The sequence below is a fragment of the Vipera ursinii genome, assembly GCF_947247035.1.
Source record: "Vipera ursinii genome assembly, chromosome: 1".
NCBI classification, from domain to species: Eukaryota; Metazoa; Chordata; class Lepidosauria; order Squamata; family Viperidae; genus Vipera; species Vipera ursinii.
Genome location: NC_139512.1, coordinates 35,043,713 through 35,062,804, shown reverse-complemented (window position 1 = coordinate 35,062,804; position 19,092 = coordinate 35,043,713).

Sequence of the window (19,092 nt, the reverse complement as noted above, 5' to 3'; positions counted from 1 at the left end):
AAAATAATGACCTAATAATAAGACCATTTGAATTGCTAATTGCGGGTTCCTCTTCACTAGATGTGTTCAAGTGGAAGCTATACAGTTATTTGTTGGGGGTGTTTTAATTTGAATTTCTACTCTGAACAGGAATAACTGGCTCCTTCCAACTGTAATACTGTATTTTGCTATGAGGTCATGCAGGCAAAAAAAAAAAAATAAGTCCGATTCAATTCTGTAAGTTTTGCCCAAAATATGTGTACGACTGCAATATGTTTATTTATCCTTCATTCTATTTAGCACAATGAGGCTTATTTTGGGGTAAACATTAAAAACTATTAATTATTATAATACTATTCTATATGTCAACAAAAGAATATGCTTACTCTGAGGATCTTACAATCTGCATTTTAGCCCTGGGGAAGATCACGAAAAACAAAGTAAAAAGAGGAAAAGATTATAGGCAAAAACTTGTTTAGCTATACTTGCTGAATACTGCATCGTATCCATGGGGATTAGGGACATTTTAAAAAAAATTACAAGAAAAATAAACACTGGCATACCCTACTATGGAATACTTGATTGATCATCTACAGTGACTTTACTTTCCACAAGTGTCAGTGGTCAGCAGTTCCTGACATGTTCCGAACCTTACTTATGGTTTCTCCCACATCTACGTAACTTGGCTATTACTAAATGTCTTTTAAACCTAAATGTTTTCCAGAATGGTGGATTTTTGTCTGCTGCCTCTAGAACTCAACCACTAGGTATTTTGAGGTGACTTTCTTTCCCTCTGACTTACTAGGCCCATGGCAGTGGATAAAGCTGTTCTAGAAATGATGTTAGATTGAAGGGGGAAAAGAAATTCTTCAAAAGTCATAAGCTATTTGGTTGCATATTTGTTATGAAGGACAACCAGGAAGTGCAAGGCTGTTGTCAGCCAGATTTGCAGCACATGGACGATAGAGAACAGCTTGTACTTGATCTACATGAATACAATTCCAAGCAGCAATCAAAACAAGTCCAAAAGTAGGAAAGGCGGAGGAAGTTATGCTTGTTACAAAAGGAATAATTTATTTTGGAAAACAACAACTGCTCTCAAATTGAGGAGAATTAGGTGGGTGGCTCAGTGGGTTAGGATGCTGAGCTTGTCGATCAGGAGGTCGGCAGTTTGGCGGGTCGAATCCCGAGTGCCGCGTAGCAGAGTGAGCACCTGTTACTCGTCCCAGCTTCTGCCCACCTATCAGTTCGAAAGCACATAAAAATGCAAGTAGAAAAATAGGGACCACTACGGTGGGAAGGTGACAGCGTTCTGTGCGCCTTTGGCATCTAGTCATGCCGGCCACATGACCACGGAGATGTCCTCGGACAAACGCTGGCTCTTTAGCTTTGAAACGGAGATGAGCACTGGCCCCTAGAGTCAGAAACGAGTAGCACGGATGTGTGGGGGGAACCTTTACCTTTAGGCCTATATTGCTGTTCTCCTGTTTCCTTGAATTGAAACTTTTAAACTGAATAATATTTTTTTTTTATTATTGCGAACTAATTTTCTTCAGTTTGATGCTCTCTTGGTTTCCAGTTAAGTAGGGCAATGGCGACGCTAGTTGAGAATTATGAAATATTCAATCTATTAACATATATAGGGTACCACCGTCCCAAGGCTGGTAAAAAGTTGGTTTTGCAGAAGTTCATAGGAGCTAGAAATATCTGATTTCTGGCTGAAACACTGCTTCGGTCAGAGTTCTGTATTAACCAAAACCAGGCAAATTATACCATGAGAACCAGTGACTCCTCACACACCTCCTTTGATGCTTATGAGGACCTTCCTTAGGTGATCATTTCTAAAAGATTATTTTAATAAAATGTGAAATAGGAAGCTGATAGGCTGCAAAGTCAAGTACCAGCTTCATCAGCCCAGGGCATTATGTGTTTACAGCAAAGTCTTTCATTCTTGTGACAGTTGCACTGAGATAGACGGATATAGTGTGTGATACTAGTTTGCCTTCAGTTAAGGGTGTTGTATGATTGGTCATGCCTATCATAGCAGTCTTTGGGTAAGCCATGTTTTCAAAATTCCTGTTATGTTTCCTCTGCACCTGGAAAAATCTGACCCAGATTTGGCATAGCACATTAACAATGCAATTAATCAGTTTTTCCTTTGCACAAATGGCTATCATTCATATCTAGATACAGTGCTTTTTTTCTAAAAAAAAAGGTGCCGGAACTCTCATCTTGGCAGGAAAGAAATGAGAAACATTTTTCTCAATGTAATATGTCTAATTTAGCTGATTCTAGAAAAAAAATAGTATCTTTTGTACACTCTTGAAAACTATTTTGAATCTAAACAATTCTTAAGAATGAAATATTCTTAATTTGGACTTTACTTTTACTGTTTGGACTGTTGTGTGTTTTGAAAAATAGATTATTTAGAATCTAGTTATGTTGAACTTCAGTCTTTAAATAATTAACCTAGTACATACATAACAATATATGATGTTTTCCCTGGTGAGCTTAACATCAATAACAACATTTATTAAAAATGCTAAAATAATTTCTGGGGATATTATCTGTATAGTAAAATTTTGGACAAGCAGTGATCATGTTACATATGTGCATAAGCGTAGTCAGTAGCATATGCCTTTTTAAAAATATCAAACATGCAAAGAAACAAAAATAAGTCCAAAATATCTGTATTACATCCAGAAATGCCAACTTTGCAACCAATATTTCTCATCCATAACTATGGCACCCTAAGGATACCTGCATACAAGTCCAAATTAAGAATATTTCATTCTTAAGAATTGTTTAGATTCAAAATAGTTTTCAAGAGTGTACAAAAGATACTATTTTTTCTAGAATCAGCTAAATTAGACATATTACATTGAGAAAAATGTTTCTCATTTCTTTCCTGTTACCTTTGATTTCATTACTGAGATGTTAACATAAGAAATAGATTATTTTGTTATCTAATTTTACCTTCCAAAAGACAGAAGCAGATGAAAAATGTGGGGTTCTTTCCTGTTGGCTTTTCTGAATTAGCTGTTTTAGATTCTAAAAGTTTAGTTCCTAAAGAAGTAACCTTATAAATAATTTTAATGTCCTCCTCTAGTGCTGGGTAGGCAACCTTGGCTCTTTTATGACTCAAGGACTTCAACTCCCAGAATTCCTGAGCCAGCATGGCTCAGCTTGGAAACCTCTCCCTTTCCCCTCAGCATGGCTGGCTCAGGATTTCTGGGAGTTCAAGTCCACGAGTCATAAAAAAGAGCCAAGATTGCTAGCCCTGCAATAGGCTTAGGAAAACCAATAAGGGAGCTGGGTTGTTTGTTTGTTTGTTTGTTGCAAAAAAAAAAAAGGTTCCAGAATGCCGTTCTGAGCGTTCTATGAGAAAAAAAAAGCCCTGTCTATATATAATCTACTTAACTATCTAATTTACTTACCTACCTACCTATCCATCATCTCTCTCTCCCTTCCTCCTTCTCTCCTTCCCTTTTCTCTCTCATCTATCTTCTTTTTAATCACTACTAGCACACAATTGTTATGGAGCACAATTTTTGCTTTTTTTTACATTGTGAGTAGCCGAGAATCAATTTATAATTGTGGCAAGTTATAAATGAGATTGATCAATCAATACTTGATTGGAGAGCATTCTTGCTTTCTTTGGATCTCTGCTAAGAAGTATGAGTCCAGTGCTCATTCGATTAACAGGAAGTATATGAGATAATCAGTGGAATCATGCCTACAAATCAAGCATTAAATTTATAGTATAAGGAAAGCATTACTTATGCTTCAGTCCCTTCTCATTCCAAGATCTTCTTTAACAAAACACCTGTGCACTTTTAGAATTTTATTCCCGGCAGCAAGGTATCAACAAATTTGTCTGGGCAGGGAAAAGGCCACAAGTTAAACTTAAGATTATGCAGGATACTCGTGAAAGAGGTGGTCTTAAAATGCCTAATTTTAAATTATACTATGAAGCTGCTGCGTTAGCAGGAATAAGTGATTGGATTAATTTGACACAAGAGAGATTATTAAATCTTGAGGGTCACGACTTGTTGTTTGGCTGGCATGCATATTTGTTGTATGATAAAAAGGTAGATAATGTGTTTAAAGCGCATATTTTAAGACAGGCATTGTTGAGAGTTTGGAAGAAGTATAGACATAAGTTAGATTGTAGGATACCATTGTGGGCAATCCCAAAACACGCAATAGAAAATATAAATGTTGGTTTTAAACATGATGTGACTACGTATAAGGAGATTTTAAGTTTGGAAAGAAATGTCTGGTGTCTGAAACCGTACACTTTCTTGCGAGATGAGAAGATTGTTCAAACCTGGTTTCAATATATTCAGCTACGGGCCAGGTGGAAAGAAGATCAGAAAATTGGTTTTACAATGACTGATGAAAATCTGATAAAGCAAATTAGAAAGCAGGGTCCAGCACATATCAAACGGATATATCTTGCATTGATAGAAATTGACTCAGAAACAGAACTTGTTAAAGATTGTATGATAAAATGGGCCCAAAACATCCAAGAAGTTATTACAATGGACACGTGGGAAAAGATCTGGGTGAGGAAGGTAAAATTTACACAAGCTCAAAATTTAAGAGAGAACTTTTATAAAATGTTTTATAGATGGCATCTAGATCCTAAGAAGCTTGCAAGTATGTATCCGAATTATCAGCCTAAGTGCTGGAGGTGTGGCGATGAAGATGCAACATATTTTCACATATGGTGGACTTGTAAAAAGGTTAAGGCTTTTTGGATAAAAATTTGGTGGAACATGCAGAAGATTTTTAAGCAAAGGATAAAGTTTTGTCCGCAACTTTTTTTGTTAGGTATAATTACAGATGCTACGGTTGTGGACACTAAGCTGATGTTGAATTTAATTACGGCAGCAAGACTCTTAATAGGTCAATATTGGAAGAAGGAGGAACTGCCGACTGTAGAAGAATGGACTTTAAAGGTTTCTGACCTGGCAGAGATGGCAAAGATCTCGGCTTACTTGAAAGATCACTCGCAAGAACGTTATATTATGGAGTGGAGAAAATGGATTGAGTATATCCAGAACAAATATGGGACTAAAAAGTTTCATGTAGCATTTGAATAAGTCTTCCTTTTTTTTCTTTTTTTCTTTCCTTTTTATATTTAATAGTAATAGTGTTTGTAGTTATCCTATATGAGCTAGAGAGTGATAGATTTTAGAGTTTATGGTTGTTAGCATATGGATGTTTATGATTGTTTTTTTTTTGTTTTTATACCGTGTACTTAGCTCTGGGAAGTCGAGGGGGGGAGGGGTAGGGAGGGATGGATACGGGAGGGGGGGATTGTTAAAGATAAAATGTATGTTAAAACTTTTTAATAGAATTTTATTCCCAAAGGTTTACCTGACTTTTCCATTTCGCACCTTGCAATAAATAAATTTTTCCAGAATTTTTTACCTTAAAATATTAAATATGAGTCCCATGAAACTCTTCAAAAAATTTTTAAAAATGACTAATCTGAAAAAAGGATATTTTTTCTCTAAAAGTAAATGTAAAGATTAGAGGGTGATGAGAATTAAAGTAAAGTATGTTTCATTACTCTACTTATAACATGATTTATCCATGCATTAGAATCATAAATCTATAGAACTGAAGAAAAATTTGAAAGTGATCTAATCAAAATTTCTATTGACAACAGAATCTACAAACGTGAGATAAACACTCATCTTCTGCTTAAATGTTTAAACATTTCAAGATATTCTACTGATAAACAATTGTTATCATTTAGAAGGAGGGTTTTTTTTAATATTCAACTAAAATCTGCTTTGTATGTCTATATAATACTATAATAATAATAATAATAATAATAATAATAATAATAAAGTTGGAAGGGACCTTGGAGGTCATCTAGTCCAACCCCCTGCTCAGGCAGGAAACCCTATACCGTTTCAGGCAAATGGCTGTCCAGTCTCTTCTTAAAAACCTCCAGTGTTGGAGCATTCACCACCTCTGGAGGCAGGTTGTTCCACTGGTTAATTGTTCTAACTGTCAGGAAGTTTCTCCTTAGTTCTAGGTTGCTTCTCTCCTTGACTAGTTTCCATCCGTTGCTTCTTGTCCTGCTTTCAGGTGCTTTGGAGAACTCCTGCTATGCAAAATGCATTAATTGCCAATATGTTTCTGGATGCAATTCAAGATGCTGTTTATCACATTTGAAGCCCTACATTGCATGGGGCATGATTATCTGGTGGCTGCCTATCTCCCAGAGTGTCTGCCCAAACATTAACAGCCACAGAGTGGGTGTGTCCAAGATCCCTGTATGAATCAGTGTCATCCTTTGAGGAAGGATGCATGCATTCTCTGATGCATGCCTGCCCTTGGAATGAAGTCCCCCCCCCAATGGCTCCCATTGTGTTTCAGAATTTCTTAACGACTTGGCTTCTGTCCCAGCCCTTGGGGTAAGGTGGATGGAACTCCTTGTTAGCTGTGTTTGTTATATGTTCATGAGTTTTGATGCTAGTGGTCCAGATTTGCCACTTTGTTTATTTCCCTTTTTATATTTTTACCTTATCACATTTATATTTGTGGGTTTTTTATTGTCATGCACCCAGAGTGACTCTGAAGTTGGGTGATGCCAAATTTGAAATAAATTTTAATTTTGACACAGCACAGAACCATTTCATTCTGCTTTGAACTTGATGGTCCTTCTAATATTTAAAATCTTCCGTGAAGTCAGTCAGATCCAGTTCAACTTGTCCTGTGCTCTCAGCTCTTTGTCAATTGCAAAATTAGATTTCTGACCCTTTTCTCAGAATATGTCAATCCTACAAAGTAGACCAGACTAAGAAATAGATGCCATGTGTGCCTCAAAGTACTTTTATTCTGATTAGAATCTTGCAAGTTGGAATGAATTTCTCATCCTCTTTCTTTTATCATCATATTTATTTATTTATTTATTATTTTGATCCCATTTATATCCCGCCCTTCTCCGAAGACTCAGGGCGGCTTACAAGCTTAGCAGTAGCCTTCATTCTATGTATATGCCTGCTTATTAGGGCTTTCACACACACACCCCAGCGGCATTATTACAAAGTCAGCTTAATTGCCCCCAACAATCTGGGTCCTCATTTTACCTACCTCGGAAGGATGGAAGGCTGAGTCAACCTTGAGCCTGGTGGGACTCGAACCTGCACTGATTGCAGGCAGCTGGTGTTACTTAAGGAGGCATTAGCCCACTGCTCCACCAAGGCTAAATATTAATTTAGGGGTGTCTCTCTGAGACCCTTCCTCCTCACTTGGGCTTCTATAATGTTTATCTACTTATTGTCTTGGTAATAGATTTTCCCTTCTTCTGTCAAGTTTGCCTTTTTTAATCTACAGGATATGATCCAGTTTATCAGCGTTCTTTTTTGGACACGATTCTTCTCAACCAGTACAGAATAGAGACTCATAATTTCTAATCTAAATATTATAATTCTGTTATTATGCAACCTCAATATTTATGAACTAATGTTATCTATACACATAAATCATTTATTTCTTTACATTTAGTTACATAAATTCCTTGAGGCTGAGGGCCATGCTTAGTTTTGAAAACCATGGGAATCTCACTCCAATTGTTAAAAGGCAAGCAAATAACTAAATGTCATTTAATATTAATGTATATTTAGCATTTCTATATATATATTTAGTGTCCCCTTTTCTGCACTAGAATGTAATTTAGCCCAATTCAGCACAAATATGGGAAGAGTTTTATAGGGAAGGCACATCTAAGGCCTGCGGTTTCTTCACTCCAGCTTTGATATAAGGACTGGTTTATATAGGTATATGCAACACATGGGGACTGTTTCATCAAGTGCATCATTCAGCAGATCAATGTTTTTCAACCTTGATAACAATGAAGGTTCGTTCTATCCAGACCCTTATAGTCTCCAGGCTAATGTCCAGTGTGACCAGGAATAGTGATGTACAATTGGGTATTGTCAGCATGCTGATGATACCAAAACCAAATTGATGAATAATTTCATCCAATGGTGAAATACTGAGTGAATGTAGATATTAAGAAACAAGGGGGAGAGAGGAGAGAGTTATGTGTTACTCAGCAAAAGGCCACCTGACTTATCTCTCTTTCCCTACTACCAGTGACTGGAACTTCCATGAATGACAGAACCATTGCAAAACAATGCCTCCAACTTCAACCCTACAAGCAATCCACAGGGATGTTATGGTCAATAGCTTTGAAGACCACTTGGAGATCCAAAGGGCCAGGAGGTCACAGTTCCCCCATTCAGCTCTCAATACAGATTTTCCATAAGAGCAACAGAATCCATCTCTATTCTATGCCCAGGTCTGAAGCCTGACTGGAAAAAATGTCTAGATGATTTTGTTTTTTAGCATGCTCTGTAGCTGTACACCAATAATCATCTCAATAATCACTTTCAGGAAGCAAAGATAGTGGTTGTCAAAAAGAGATAGGTCCAGGCAAGATCTCTTTGAATGCTGCTAGCACCAATCCCCCCTGAAAAGATCCATTGATCACTATCAAGCCTGCAAATGATCAGGAACAATTGGGAAAGCCTCTTATTCACTTTCTTAAAGTCAAAAGGCCCAAAAGAATTCCAAATAGTGTCACAAAATGTTGCTCCATTTTATCACAATGAATTTGGACGTGATCAAGAGTTTGATGAATCTCAGCGACTTTATTGGTAAAGCGCTAAGTGCTCATAGCAGTCAATAAGGGAATAGCTGTAAGCAAAGCTATTGACTGTCAGCCTCCCACATAATAAGGGAAGAGAAATAAATGTGCTCCCTCATGCCCATGGCTTGTCAGTTTGATATACCGCTTTACTCCATGGACACTCCAGGCATTTCATTAGCCTCTTCTTATCTTGGAAATCCTCAATAAATTGGGAAGGTGCACATCCTTGAACCAACAGAAAGAAGACATTATGGGGCGATCTTCCAACTGCCAACAACCAGGCACTCAACAGAACTGCCTACAAGATTACTGGGACAGCCTCTAACTACATGCCAAAAATCATCCATATCCATAAAGAACCCAAAGGAGAACTTTGTTTATTGTACAAAAGTTCATGGCAAGCATCCCTCTGCCCATTGCTGTAATGTATATGGGAATGACTCGGGAGACAGGAGAAAGAACTACAGCCTAGATAAGTCTGATAAACAAAATTTGAGCCTGAAGGAAGAAGGATGGTGAAAGCATCTCAGAAGGCATCCTCCCTAGCTTTCAGAAGAGCAAACATGAAGGAAGGGTGGAGTACTTTAAGATTTGCAAGACTAATGTGAGCTTTGCAATGTAGTCCATATAATAAAAACACAACCAGGAGTACTAGCTTACATTACCAGAATCTTACAAGTCTGAAAGTTACTTATATATAATTAATTTCAACAACAAATACAAATAAAGGGGGAAGGTTGCATCATCACACTAGGAAGAAGGAGAAAGCTTATATTCTGCCCCTGGGTTTCTGAAACTCTTAAATTTAAGGGGCCTTAATCCAAGACAAAATGTTCATGCATAGCTAGGCAGAGAAAGAAGTAAGAAGGCAGTTTGAAATACAGAATCTGTGAATAGTAAAGAGCTAGTTGGAGCAGGATTGGTGCCCTTGGTTCCATTTCAAGTTCTGAATCTTCTACAGCAGGATGAAATGTAGCAGAGCTTTGATTTATTTATTTATTTATTTTCTCTACTGGTTCTTGAGGTAGATTCTCAGCTTCTAACTGACTAGTTCACCTACTTATTAATTGTTCAGTAAAAATTATTGGTTCATCTAGGCTCTAGCCTAGCAATTATTTCATTATAATTGCTACATACTGTATTTTAGGATTACAGTGTAGGCCTAAATTTCTTTATTATATGAAACAATGAAGTATTGTTCTAACTTTTGTTTAAAAAATCAAAAAACCTTATAAAATCTTTGCTGAGATGGTATCAGCTGGAGAAAATGCAATTGTTCTTATGGCTTCATTGGAATTAAAAAGCTAGTTCTAACTATGAAGAAAGAAAATATTTCAAAGCTTGAGATAGCTCAAAATCAGGCCTCTTAATCCAGGTTTAATTTTCTCAATAATGCCATAATTGGACTATTTTTCAATTAAAACAAAAATATGTCAAATCCCTTTGAATGCCATCAGAGTAGTAGGTACTAAGCTCCACTGAAGAACCTGTCAGTTTTGTTCAGTTGTCTAACCTAGAGCTGATGAATTTAAATTTATTAGATTTCGGGGGGGGCAGTAAGTAAAGTAGCAGACAGGAGGGATTTGGAACTTTGGTGGCCTTGGTGTGTGTCCATTAGTTCCAAAATAATAATTTGCTATTAGCATTACTTTCTCCCAGCTTACACTGATTGCCTTTAATAAAAGGTGCTTAAGTCAAGTATTACCAATCTTTAAACCATGAAATGCTCAGAAAGTTTTAGCTGTCTTGTATACTAGGACTATTTTGCAAGCCCATGCAGAACAAAGTGACTCATTTATTGACTTTTGAATGGTTACTCAAGTTTTTAAAATTTACTTTTCACATTGGGTATACACTGGGTAGGAAGGAAGGGAGAGAGGGAGGGAGGGAGGGAGGGTCATATATCAAATACTTTAGTATCAAAATATTCAGGACAATCTTCATGAACTGGCATATGGAATAAAAACTATCAAGATGAATTTCAATAAATGCAAAGTCCTAAATTTGGATGGGAGAAACCAAAGACATGAGTACAGGATAGGAAAAATCATATCAAGCAACTGTAGGTGCCAAATAATACAGATTTCTTTGTGGATCACAAACTGAACATGAGTTGACAGAGTGATGCAGCTGCAAATAGAGACATTTCATAGCCAAGAGGTGTCATTTTTATTGGATTGGTCTGGACATCACAGACTAAGAAGAGCACTGATTGTCACTCAATGTATTATTTGTGCCTACCTGCCAAGAAAAAAGGCAAAGATCAGATGGATTTCACTGGAAATATTTGGGGGGACTAAAATATAATACAAAATAATCATTTCACCTTCAGATCAAACAGTGTTTTGTACTGGCCAGATGTCATGGAGAAAATCTATCTGTGATTGCTAGAAGTCAAAAACAACTTGATAGCACATAACCAATCAATGAACTGAAATTGGCTACACCAATGTTGCAGACATTTTATCAATGGGCAAGCCTCTTGTGGTAAGTATAGAGACACTGCTAAGCTGTTCAAGGCAAAGAACATTTCCTCCAAGTCCACTTAGTTCAGGGGTGTCAAACTCAATTTCATTGAGGGCCGCATCAGCATTGCGGTTGCCCTCAGGGGGCATGGCCAGGGTGGGCGTGGCCTGCTGGGTGGGTGAGGCTAGAGTGTGTATGGCCTACTGGGTGGGCGTGGCCAGCTCTACATCGTTCGCATCAAGGGTGCCTATGGGGGCCCGGGCAGGAGTGGGACAGATCTGAGGGTGTCTGGCAGAAGGAGGGTTTCTGGGCCAGGGCCAAGGCAATGGGGGCCGTTCCCTCACTGTTTCCAGGATGGCTTCGTGGGCCACATGAAACCACTTCGCGGGCCGGATCTGGCCCCTGGGCCTTGTGTTTGACATGTCTGACTTAGTTCATCTTTTTAACAATTCAATCAACTTTCCAGTGGCATCAACTCAGGAAATTTAAAACTTATTTCTTATTGCAATTATCATGCAGGAATTTTTTTAAAAAAATCACAGAAGATGTTTGTTTTATGCCAGAAAGTGTTTGTGGAGGGAGAAGGGGAAACAAAAAAGTAGAAAAAGAAAAACATAAAGAACAGTGGCATCCATAACAAACCGTGATAACAGAATGTGCTGTTATCACACAAATGTCACAATTACGTACTTATGTATTTTTATCAGGCATTGCGACATACAGTAAGTTGCTGTATTTGCATGATGAGGTCATCATGCAAATGTTGTCATTTCCCTTACCGCCCACTTGATGCCCATGATAGAAATGCAAATATACAAGCCACAGGTATTTGGAGGTCAAGCCTATACTGCACGAAATGAAGGAAATGAACAAACTCAGGTTCAAAGAGTAACCTTTTGCCTGCCAAAACCAATGTTTTGCATTTAAAGTACCATATTATTATACATTAAGTATATACTATTATAAGTAGCTTACTTTGAAATACCATACTACTAGTAATGCATATTAGCTATATTTTTAAAAATAAAACATACAATTACCTTGAGGGGTTTTTTGTATTGCCATTACTAAAATTTTAAATAACTAAATTTGTTGCCCCAAATTTCATATTTCCTAGAGTTATATTTTTTCCTTAAAAAAACAACTTTCCAGGAACACTTTTCTATTAAGCACTTGACTTGTACACCATGAAACATCTGACTGTCTGCCATGGAAGCTCTTGACCTGTGAAAGGGCTGGGACACACAGTTCACACAGGGTCTAAACAATCAGCCCATTTGCCTCCTTGCTGCTTTGCTGTGTTCTACTCTTTTTGTCTCTTTCAGAATCACTCTCAAATTATTTTCCCCTCACATTAGTTTTCTGCCCTTTGCCTACCAGGATGAGCTCTCTAAATAATTCCTCTGACTTACTAGCATCACATACTGGTGTGAATTGTGAACTGTGATACTGGCTTCAAATAAAAGCAACAGCATCTTGCAGGAGTTGATCAAAAAAGGTCAAGAGGTAAATGAAAATCTTTTGTTAAGGATCTGATGTTTTAAGGCTAGTTCTTTATTCTTTCAGTATTGTCAAACAATATTTAAAAAAAGAATAAGCATTCTAACAATAGTCTGAGATCATACTCAATAACCTTTTCCAATCTGATACATTTTGAATAAATTGGAGCTATAATTTCCTCAAATTCTCAAACCACATGGTTATTCCACTCTGGAATTCTGATACTTCCAACATATCTGTGAGGCAACATATCTGGAGTTGAGGTGAGCAATAAATATTAATAGGGGGCAGCAGCTGTAACAGGAAAAACAATCTTAAAGAGTGTTGCACCCCAATCCACAATACTAAATTTAAACTAAACTCTGCTGACACCATTTCCAAAAACTTTTCATTGAAAGACATACGCCTTCATGAGCTGTTTGCTGGAAAAGGTGCTTCCAAATTTCTAACCTGAGGCTAAATAAACTAATTTAAATGCCCTCCTACAATGTTCGTCAAATTTGTAGGTGCCCTCTTTGGATGAGCCCCGGAAAAAATATTCTAGGGTAGTATTGTAATTTAATCAAGTAAACTATATATTTCAAACTCTTCATTCTTGAAGAGAAGAATGGAACCTCCAGATTGTATTTAGTCTAGCCCAGGAGGGATAAAAAGCCTTTGTTAAGCTGCAAATCGTATGACAACTGTTGTACTTGGTGCTCTCCAAGGTTCTTCAATTCCATACTAATGAAGCCACAATTACAGTAGTCATTCATCATACCCCTTGAGCTCCCACTTGTGGCCAAGACAAGATAAATCACCATTGTTTTAAAAAAAACAAAACCCTTGGAAGAAAAAAAATCTGTCCCAACCCATGTTCCATGAGAGGCATGACACCTAGAAAAGCTCCCTCTACTAGTTTTCTCTTCTAACCTCAAACATAACTAATACCTAGAAGGAGTCCTACCAAAATCAACCAGATATTCTAAGAAGATTTTGACTCCAAGATTTGCAGGATGACATTCTTGGTAAAGTAATTTTCTGTTTTCAAATTGCTCTCGCTTTTCAAATTCTTATTTATGCTCATTGTGTGGTCCTTCCTTCAAAGGCATGCAAAAGACAAATAATCCTCTCAATTAGTTTGAACAGATAGAGAAATGATTCAGAGGATGCCTACTTAAAACCATCCTTCCACTGGAAAGTCACCACTAGGAGACAGTTAGAAATTCTGTCCAAAGTAAAGAAATCATCCCAGCAAGAAATTATTTTAATTTAAATCCAAGATACAAAAGAAGAGATGAAGATGAATTTGTCCATCTGAAGTCCATGTAACACCAAGATGTTGGATTATTGGAGTCCCACTTCCCACATGAACACACTTCTTGATAACACAGAACATGGAGAAGTGCATTTTCCATGTTCTGCTGCCCTCAGTTTTACCCGATAAATCAACAAATTAATGGTTGATTCATCTTTTGGTCTTTGGGACTTTCTTCTCCAACATGTTTCAAATGTTTTATTTTATTATTTGTATTGCTGTTTTTCAAACTGCTATTTTAAAATTACTCTTATAGACTTTTATATATAATATTTTGTATAGTCCACTTTGAACACATTAGAAAGATTTGTCTAATTAATGTAAGTGAATCACAACTGGAAGAAGCTATTGGCCACCAAATTCATCATTGTGCTCAGTGCAAGAATTCAGATTTAAGAATCATTTAGAAAAATTATCCATTCTCTACTTAAGCACATCCAGCAAAAAGGAACCAACTAAACAAGAGTAAAAGCAAAGCTAAACACTTCTGTTTGCTTGCCTTCTTACACTGTTGTCTTTCTTCTCGCACAGTTCATACCATAAATGAACTTGTCTGGGAGAAAATAGCAAGACAAATTCCCTGGGCATTAAAAGGTAGGTGCACAGCAGAAAATTCAGTTTAGAAAATATACATATACAACTTTTTAAATTATTAAAAATGCTTGCTTCCTTCATATCTAGTTTATTTCATAGCCTCATCTCACCCTCACCATACTTTACAGAATTGGATAACAAGTTATCTTGATTTGCTTTATTTTATTATTGGGATGAACTACATTAAGTTAAACCTTCAATTTATATAGGGCTGTAGTTTATTTTTCTGTTAACAAATTCACCTCCTAATGTCAGATTTAGTTCATGGAAAGAAATGCACTAGATAGTGCTTTAAAAAAAAACCTAATGTTACAACTGTTTTTCCAACTGTGTTTTCCAGCCAATACATTTCTATTCTCAGTGTCATGCTTCTTAATTTTCTGACTGTGATTGTTTCCTTTAATGCTAAAACAAATTAGATGGTTTATGTCTCATGAATAAAGGCAACTAACTATACATGTTCCAGAATAATGTTGAAGGATCCAATCTATGTCAATCACTGGGACCAGAGTTAATCTTCTGAGCTAAATGGAATTGTCTCTTCACACACAAAAAAGAAAAATGTGTCAGTCCCCGGGATCAAAAATTTAGTCTTCTGAGCTTTCGGACTTCTTGTGCTGGAGTCCATCCGCAGGGAATGTGACACATTCCAGGAGACAGAAGTTCCCTGAGGATGAGCTCCAGCACAAGAAGTCCGAAAGCTCAGAAGACTAAATTTTTGATCCCGGGGACTGACACATTTTTCTTTTTTGTGTGTGAAGAGACAATTCCATTTAGAGCAGAGGTCCCCGACCTTTTGGGCACCAGGGACTGGTTCCAGGGAGAGAGGTTTTTTCACGGACCGGAAAGGGCGTGGTTTCATGTATTGCCTGCATCCCGCAGATGGGGCTTTGCTTATTTGCATAGACCGGTTTCTGGCATGCCGCGGCCTGGTGCCAGTCCACAGACTGGGGGTTGGGGACCCCTGAATTAGAGAGTGGATATTACTGCTATTTCTTAAGAGAAAGGGTAGAAAAAAGTGAATTATTTACACAATCTAAAGATGTACATGCAAACAAACTTGTAACTCTTTAGCAGGACTTTCCTTCGCTTTCTTCCACCTTTGTCCCTCATATAGCACATTGTTTTACAGACTGCCCCAAGTTCCTGGGGAAATTTGAAGTTACATAGTAGTCTCTTTATAGAATCAAAAATATAAGGATTGGGAAGAACCATGTGAATCTACATTTTGGCCAGTACAGAAGAGATGGAATCCTTGAAAAGATGATCATCTAGCTTTCGTACTGAATTTTCTGTTCTACCCACCAATTTCAGCAACTCTATAAGTACCCGTCATAATGTTTCTACTCTTAGTGCCTAGATTTCTGGTTTAAAAGAACGGTCTATTTTTAGCATTAAAAATAAGAATCTTTATTTTTACTGGACTCTTTAAAGCCTAACTATCTTTTTATGGAAAATGTTGGAAAACATTTTGTTTCAAAACAGGCTTGTTTATCCTTCATTCATGTGCTGGAACTCTTCTTTTTACTCATTCATCTGCTCCTGCTGATTAATAGCCCCCCGACTGAAAGTATCATTCTTCTTTTGATCCTAATCTGTGTGGTGTGGGGCATCTAACATCTCCTACAGGATATGACATATTTAAATGATATAACTGACTACATTCCAGCTAAGTAGGATGTTAGAAAGCAATGTGGTTTGAGCAATGTGGTTATTTCTGGCTTCTGAAGCTGTAACAGAATGTTCATTTGTCCAGCTGAATCATTCTTTTATTACCATTATTGCTCTTTTCAAAACCTGCAACAAAATCAAATTTAGGATCCCATAGACTATTATATCTCAACCTTAGTAACTTTAACAATTCCGGGAGTTGAAATCCATACATCATAAAGTTCACAATATTGAGAAACCCTATTCTAAGATGTGAGGAACAACTGTATCTTCTTTTTGGATAGTGCCATTTTGTCAGCATAAATAATAGCAATAGGATGCTACTATTTTATTCAAACGGTACATTATGCATCACAGAATATTATGAAAATCAAAAGAACTCTTTATGATTTACAATACCATTGCTGCCAAATCAAAACATTTTCATCTGTCTCTTTCCCATCTCGTTTCAGAATAAGAATGTTGCAAAGAAGCATGATTCTTAAGGATTTCTGTCAATTTTCTGTAGTAGCAAGGGAGAAGGATCAAAAACAGATTTGTGTAGAACCTGAGGTTTTTAATACCGTAAGTGACTGAGAAAATAACATCAATGGCCTTGAAAAAGCTTGTTTTTTAAATTACCTAAGAGTCAAAGAATGTCTCCTTTTCACATAGTCAAAGAATTAAGAGACCACCAAAATTGTAGTACTTTAAAAAGTTGATAATGCACTTCTCTGGCCTTTACCATCTGACACTGAAATTCTTAAACACTTTACATTCTTTTTGTTGGAATTTCTTTTTTCCTTCAAAAGAGATAAGTAGGAAAAAAGTTCCACTAGTCAATTTTTACATGTAACACATACAAGTTCTCAAAAACCACTTGTTTGTATAGTTTCATATACTAACACAAAGAGAAGGATGATACTTCAGATATTTTTTATGATTTTGAAGGGGGAAAGTATTGCTTTCATTTAGAAGTAATTCCTGTTCAATGTGCTGAAAAGGAAAAGAAAAATCTAAATAACATGTATCAGAATAATGCTAATTATTTTAGAGTGTCCTTGGTTTTAAATGATTTGAAAGTTCATACATTTGTCTGAATTGTGAACTATAGGTATAGAAAAGTGTGTTTGCCTTGGATAAGTAGAAGATATAGTACATTACCTTGTGCAAGAGGGAGTCCCTTTAGCAATGTTCTTAGATCCAACATTACTTCCAGATGCTCAGGTAACTCTAGAAGCTGATAGGTCAGCTGTCTCACTACCACCAAATCTGACAGATGCCTTGCTCACTGCCTAATTTGAGTTTAACATGAGATTGCAATCATTTGGAAAGTACAATATTGCAAAACATCACAGCCAGCTTCCTTTCTGATTCTCAAGATCACATTAATAGTGATTGAACAGGTTTTCATTTTGTTTCTGGGCCCTTTTAATGTACTGGTGATTTCCTATATGTCTTTAATAGTTTAGAGCCAGAAAACATCAAGAGATATGTGCTTGGTGAGATTTTTTACTTGTTTTAAATGGCATCTAATTTTTTTAAGATGGCATTCCAATTTTCAAATTCAAATTCCCTCCCAATAAGAATCAACTAATTCTCTTATATTGGCATTGGCTCAAATATTATGACTCAAGCTACTCTCAACCTACTCTTATGCACTTGAGTAGTCACAGAAAGGAAGAATCAAGAAAGCCACATTCCACAAGCAGAAATCCATTTCTGGGAGGAAATAGGAGGAAGGACATCCCCACACATACCCTCATCCCATGCACCCTTCCCCACCCCTCTGTATTCTCCCCCAACCTAAACCACCCTCCCTGTGTGCCTTTCCCGACTCATGTGGCACCTGTTATATGTCCACACCCTCCGAATTCAGAATACATCTTCTCCGACCTGTGGGGCCTTTCTTGGGCAACCCCACACAGCTGCCCTGTGGTTACAACCCAAACTTGTTTTACTACTGAGACATTTTGATGTGGCTATAGACTTCATTAGACAAACTAAGATGCTCAAGTATTCCAGTGAATCCACATATTTATTGCTGGGTAGGACCAGTAGAATTGGAGTTCTAATCTTTATTGGCTGCCATGTTTCAAAACTGTTACTATTTATTATTATTTGGAAGAACACCTCTGAAGGGAAAGTTGCAAAAATAAAGTGAAAATAAAGTAAAAATTATCTATGCTCTCCTCTTGGAAGAGATGTGGAATTTTTAAAAACATTATGAGTAATAATAATATTGGTTTTAAAAATTTCTAGTACTTGGTCACATAATTTATAATGCTGGATGGAAGGATTGTAGTCCTTTGGTTCCAAGTATTGCAACTCTCTAGGCATTCCATTAGATGATTCTTTCAGCCAGAGAGCAAGTATATTTTAAAATATATATTTTAAGACTACAAAGAAAGGCATCTTAGCTTACCACTTAGGAGTCTTTTGAATTTTATATTAAACTAACAGAAAGAATCTTTTTCTCTTGGAAGAAAGCTTATAGAAAATGTGCTAATTTTTCATAAATGCAAGTCAAGGATCTTGCAGCAGAGTGATTAAGCTTTCATCACTGGCCAGATTTCTGATTTGGAAAAGTTGTGAGAGTATGTTAATCTTGGAATAATTCTTTCCTGATTTTTAAAAAAATTGTGTTTTACAATTACATTTCCATGTGCCATTTGGTATGTTACAGTATCATACTGCTTACAAATATATTTGTAAACAAATATATAACTAAGATAACTAGGTGTTGGTGCTGTTTTCAGAGCTTTGCTAAATTCATCCTGATTTTTGTTGTGCTGTATTGAGGAAGGAAGGTCTTATAATCAAATTCTTGATGAATGTATAACTGTGTCTAAAAAACTTTATTTTCTATTTAAAAATCAGATGGCTTAAATCAGACATGTCAAACACAAGGCCCGGGGGCCGGATCCGG